Consider the following 4,763-nt stretch of genomic DNA (forward strand, 5'->3'; position numbering starts at 1 on the left):
AGCGAATAAGTTTTCGACCAAATTAAGCGAAAAATATGAAGGACCTTTCAAATTGCTAGATAAACTCTCAGAGACAGTATTTACCATCGAGACATTGACAAAGAAAAAAGTTGGTAAAGTTCATATTGAACAACTGAAACCTTTTAAGAACCCTGACAAAAATAATTATGACCTTAGATAAAACTAAAATGAAGAGAACATAGATAATCTGACCGATCTGACCTTACCCTGTGTTGTCCGACTTATAGGGTTAACTCGCGTACTAACACGGTTGTGGCGTGGGGATTGATTCCGCGGCAATTGGTGTTTGACCTCTAGATGTGCTGTCCCACGCCTGGACAGGCTAGCCTCTCCAGGCTTAGTGGGGGGTGTAGTCGTCGACTAAGCTACGCCCCTCAGCAGATAAGTGCATGCACTGTACTGTCCCGATACTGCCCTACAGACCATTGCACTAACCTATTTAATTTTCAGATCTACGATGGCCCCAAGGATCCTCATAGCGAAGAAGAAGGGCCTGAGTCTTACAGTGAAGATTCCGCTGTCCGCCGTCCCCAGGACCATCACGGGGACCAGGAAGCGGGAAGCCACACCAGCTCAGGCCCCGGAGACTGACCGCCATGAGGAGAGCCTTCGCCTGCAGGCACTGGCCACCATGCCTGGATACCAGGAGAAGGTAGGGGCTCAGCCCATCATCGAGCCCCCCCCGACAGAAGACCCGTCGGCCTGGTATATCCAGGACATGGTGGAAGAAATCGAGCAGGAGAAGGCTCGCCTGGAGGCCATGGAAGTGGCGGAACCGGAGGAGCCACCACAACCACTCCCGGAGGGCCAAGAGAGGGAGCGCCTCCTTCGCTGGGCCCTCACGTTCCAGGCCCGCATCCCCGAGTCGGACTGGAGGCGTGAGGAACGCCGGCGAATGGAGGTGGTCCGCGCCATCCGGGAGGAGATGGAAACGGACCAGACGGACGGCAGGACAGCTGAGACTCTGTCCGAACATGGGACCTTAAAATCCCATTGTTCGGACACCTCAAAAGGGTCCCAGCTGTCCCTAGACGGGCAAGCGGAGAAGGAGCTGGAGGACTACCTGGGCAGGGGAACGGAGTCGGTATCAGCTGGGAAGGGGGAGACCATCAACCCCCAACCAACTGGACCACCGACTCCGCCCCCTTCACTCCGACGCCCAGGGACAGTAAAACCGTCCACCTCCACCATCTCCGCCACCACCGCCCAGCCGTCCGTCAACACCAGCCACCGACCATCCACCTCCAGAACCGCCGCCGACCGACCATCCAGAACCACCGCCGACCGACCATCCACCACCGCAGCCGACCGACCATCCACCAGCACCAGCAACCGACCATCCACCTCCAGAACCACCGCGCAGCCACCAACAACCACCACGCCGACATCTATCTCCGCCACCACCGCCCAGCCGTCCGTCAGCACCAGCCACCGACCATCCACCAGCACCACCGACCAGCCATCAACCCCCGCAGCCGACCGACCATCAACCTCCACCACCATCCAGCCGTCGGCCTCAAGGAGTCAAGGCCACCCAGGCTGGTTGCCTGTGACCTCGACACCGATTGGCCGGACCACCACCACCCGGCCAATAGCGACAACCAGGATGGATCCCGTCGACCGTCCAGAAGTCCAGGGCCTGCACTACCGGACGGCCAGCGGCAAGCGCCGCAAGTACAACCCGCGGCGCCACCTGCAGCTGGACGATCTGGTGGGTGCAGGAGATCTATCCTCCGAAGGATCGGAGGATGACCTCCCTGGACCCCCGACCAGCCGCGCAGCAACACAACCAGCTGCTGCGGCCAGGATACCATCCTGGGGTCGACTCCCTCGCCGAACCGGAGCTGGGTTCGGGCAGCTGAGGGAGATCCCAACCGACCCGACGGTTGATCCCCCCCTCCGAGCATGCTTTAATTGCTGGCAGACCGACCACAATTTCGGGAACTGTCCCCGTTCCAAAGAGGGGACGTTCTGCGGAAATTGTGGCCGGCGGAGGGTCGAGGTTTTCGATTGCCCAAGGTGTGCCGAGGCATACCACCGCCGACACGGCTCCTCGGGCTCGAACAACCCGGTGGGGAACGACATCCCTCCACCGAGACCTCGACCGACCACCAGCCGACGGAGTGGGTGGGACGAAGTGGACAGACCAGCGTCCACTTCTTCCGGGTCCGGTTGGGACCGGAACCCCATATACAAGCCCCGCCACCAAGATCAGGCAGCCCAGCTGAGCTCGGACCCCCGGGATACGGAGGACGCTCCACCGTCCTACCAGGAGGCAACCCGGGGCCGAGCTCCATACCGGGGAAGACCATCGAGGGAGAGGCCGACGGCTGACACCGGAGCGATACCCCGCGCCGGACCCTCCGCTTCTTCCGCCAGGCCATCGGCGGAGGAGCGAGCGAGGGAACTACTCCGGAGAGCACACCACCGCGGGACCTCCGACGAAGAGGACGATCGGGACCTACGCCTGAGGGAGCTCCAACAGCTCCAGCGCGCCCTCCAAGAGATGGAGGAGATGGAGAGGCGCGATCGCTCCCGCAGGCGTGGGTATCATTGACCACCAACGGACCAGCTGTACTGACCGCAATAAATGCCAGGGCCAAACCCTGGCTTAAACTGACCAACCAGCGTATTCATTTTCAACCCCTCCTGACCGATTCCTTGCCGACCCAGCCACTGAACTTAATGGACCAAGGAAAAGGGAGGATGCAGCCAAGCTGACCCAGCACGCACTGGACTCCGACCAGAATAGCTCACGGACCAAGGAAAAGGGAGGATGCAGCCAAGCTGACCCAGCACGCACCGGACTCCGACCAGAATAGATCACGGACCAAGGGGGGACAACCCCACCAGGTAAGATTTTGGTATATCTGACGATAATTAAGAACGAGACGGCAAGAAAAGGGAATAAAGCAAACTGGCGGTACACGTGGTAGTGTACCGGCTTAGTGGGGGGTTCTGTAATGTGGCACATTACAAGGCCTTTCCTGAGTGCTGCATTATTTGCAACACCTCAGAAAGACCATCCCCGTCCCTTGCCGCCCCGTAACCGGTTGTTTAAAATAAAACTAAACACGCCCTACACCGAACAATTATTATTTTCCATGTCCGAATGACCACGCCGGAGATATGGGCGAAACAAACTTGCCCAACGCGATCCGACGGATGCTCAAAGAGCAGAAAAGAAAAAAAGGAACGCACCACAGAAAAAGAGAGCGCACGCACACACTCACTCACAGACACTCCCGACCACGTGTTGCAGGCCGGCAAAAGAAAAATGCAAAACCTGACTGGGAAATGCAACGGAGATGCATGTTGATGACACATGCAGATCCGTTACACTCCCAGACACTAACACGAACACTCACGAGGCACTGACACTCCTGGGGCGAGCAGAAAATCGCCGATGAAGTGGCAGCCGGCAATCAGCTGTGTCGGGCTGCCGAACACCATCGGCGACATCCTGAGCGCCACACACACGAAAATCAGCGACCACACACACAAACACCCAGAACAACACCACAGAACCGACACGGGAGCGCCCCAGGAGGCGCTCCAACAACCGGCGCAAGAACACGAGGCGTACGCGCGAGAAACTGAGCGGCCATCTTGAAGCGCCGATATAGACTGAGAGCGAGCGAGCGAGACAGACTGAGACAGAGCGAGCGAGACAGAGCGAGCGAAGCAGACTAAACAAGAGCGAGCGAGACAGACTGAGACAGAGCGAGCGAGACAGAGCGAGCGAAATAGACGAAACAAGAGCGAGCGAGACAGACAAAATAAAATAATAGAATAATATGTAAATGCGAAGATGAGGGCGCTACAAATGAAACGGCGTATATTATATACGTATTTCTGAGATTAAAATTAAATCATAAATTGAAAAAGAATGAACACGAAGCAAATATCGAATTGTAAAATTCGCACGCGACCGACACCCCTATTATGATGGCGAGCGACAACTACCCCCTTTAGGTTTAAATGATAATTTAACTAACTGAATTCGAACATCTGACAAAATTCGCTAGTGACGTCACGACCAATAGGCAAATTAGAATAAAATTTGATTTCCGTCCGCATAGACGAATAGATAAGAGTAGTGGTAGATCTTTTCCGACAATTAATGATAGATACCTTAGTGGGGGGTGAGAGAGAGTAAATAACGACGAAAGTAGGAGAGTTAAGGAGGGCGCTGTATTATTCTAATTTACATACGGACCAATGATAAAAATTCGGAGGGTGCTACCGATATCCGAATTAGCATACCGACCAATAATAACATTTCTTCTCGGAAAGAGGAGAAGAGAAACGATCTTTGACCGCGAGAAGCCGATTCTCGTCCATTTTGCCATTGGATACCTAGAGAGAAGGAGCTCTGTTAGCTAATTTTCGCCGTCGAACCTCTAGCGCTAGACGCCTCCTAAACTCTCTGTTACCAATTTTGTTTGCCAGTATCGCCAGGAAAAATTTGTAAGTAGGCAAAATGCCGCTCATTCTTAATTAATCGCGGAGTGCGGGTTAAGTTATTTAATTTATTTAGTTCGGTGCTGTAGGCCGTCGCGACGCGTGGATCCGTCGACGCCGGTGCCTGCCGGATCGTGCTGATCTGTCCGCCATTCCGCGAATATAGATTGAGTGTTCGGTTACGAGAGAAAATCGCGACTTAGTATTCGCGCTGACCTTTCGTCGACTTTATTAAGTGTTCGTTTTGTGAAAGAAAGTCGCTACTTGGTATTCGCGCT

This window comes from Phymastichus coffea, unplaced genomic scaffold (genome assembly GCF_024137745.1).
Source record: "Phymastichus coffea isolate CEN01 unplaced genomic scaffold, Cenicafe_Pcof_1.1 PCOF00041, whole genome shotgun sequence".
NCBI classification, from domain to species: Eukaryota; Metazoa; Arthropoda; class Insecta; order Hymenoptera; family Eulophidae; genus Phymastichus; species Phymastichus coffea.